Source organism: Arachis duranensis, chromosome 9 (assembly GCF_000817695.3).
Source record: "Arachis duranensis cultivar V14167 chromosome 9, aradu.V14167.gnm2.J7QH, whole genome shotgun sequence".
Lineage (NCBI taxonomy): Eukaryota > Viridiplantae > Streptophyta > Magnoliopsida > Fabales > Fabaceae > Arachis > Arachis duranensis.
In genome coordinates, this window is record NC_029780.3 from 92,962,659 (window position 1) to 92,964,410 (window position 1,752).

The following is a 1,752-nucleotide window of genomic DNA, read 5'->3' on the forward strand; positions in this document are numbered from 1 at the left end:
TTTGTCACTTCTTTTTTTTTTTTTTATCAAGCAGGATTAGACAGTTTTAATATTAAACATTACATTCATGTTTCACACATTCACATAACACATTTACATACGCTATTATAGGTAATATGGGTTCTTAAACAACAATCAGTCTCAATTGGGATTTAAATTCAGTACATCTGGTTACAAGACAAATATAGTTGCCACTAAACCAAATCTTGCGGTATCTTCTACCACTTTTTAAAAGAACCTTGCAGACTTTTGGAGGCAACTCCTTTGCCACTCAAACCAAGCCTTTGACGAAAAGATAAAAAAATCAACAACAAAAATGATTTAATAATTTTGTTTAGGAGTGTACAGAAAAATTTCGAAAGCCCACTAAGGAGGCCCAAATTATCAAGTATATGGTAGAATTGGGTAAAAGTCAGCCCAAAGTTAGCGAATTTACTGGACAGACCCTAAGCTCAAAATTATCCTCTACTTAATGTTAGATAGGGGTGGCAACGGGACGGGTAGATACGGGTTTTTACTCTACTCGACCCCGCCCCGCCGTATAACAACCTGCATAAAATCCGTCTCGCTTCTACCTGCGGGTAATAAATCGTTGAACCATATCCCACCCTTGCGTACCCGCTCCTATAATTATTAAAATTCAATAAATAAAATTAAATTTCAAAATTTATATAACCATCATCATATACATAACATGTGGGTACTCGCGTGTTCGGGTGGTATTGCCATCTCTAATGTTAGACACTACTTAGACAAAAAGAAAAGAGGCCAATGAACCTTAGCTTACATGGCATGTCTCACCTTCTCCACTTCAAAGGTCTAGGGTTCAAACCCTAAAAAATATAATTAAAAAAAATGTGATAAAATGTGTTAGGGGTGTGTGGGTAGTTGTGTATCTAGGATTGAAGGTTGTCTAATTCACTGATAAAAAAAAACAAAAAAAAAAGAAACTACTTAGACCTAGTAGGCCTTATCAGGAGCTTAGTTACTAGATTAGTTAGTTTTTTTTATTGTGGGGATACAGCTCAATTACAATTAGGGTTATTTGTAGGTTAAATAAGAGTTAATTATTAATTTGATATAAAAAAATTCATACGCTAACAAAATTTTTTGAAAGATATTAATAACATATTGAATGATTTGAAAATGCGATAAAATAATTAATAAATATTATTTTTTTATAAATGACAAAAAATCTTTTATATTTAGCAAATAATATATCCATTTGAACTAAATTTTTGTAGCAATATTTAAATAAATATTTAGAAGGGACAAAAAATCAAAATAAATTGACTCTTTAGATTTTTCTTTTTATTTTTTAATAACATATGGTATTCATAATAAAAAATTTAAAAAATTTTATTTGACATAAAATTATCAAAATTTAAGGATGAAATTTTTTATTTTTTTAATAATATTTACAAAAATTTGTATCAAATTCTGATCTCTAAAATTTTTGTTTAGAATATATATTTAATATTTAGTTTTTTTTATCCTGTTTTTAAATTTTTCATAAACTTATTTGTCATTAGTATCTTTTGAAATTATTTTTATCAGCGATGTAAATTTTTGGGTACTATTTGCATAATTTACTCAACTAAATAAAGGTAGATAATGAGAGTGTCAACTATTGACAACCAGTGAAGGTGCTAAATAAGAAGTTAATATCATGTCAATTTTTATTTTAAAGTTAGGGTAACGTACTAAATTAATCCCTTATGTTTGGGCAGTACAAGAACAAAGTCGATAATC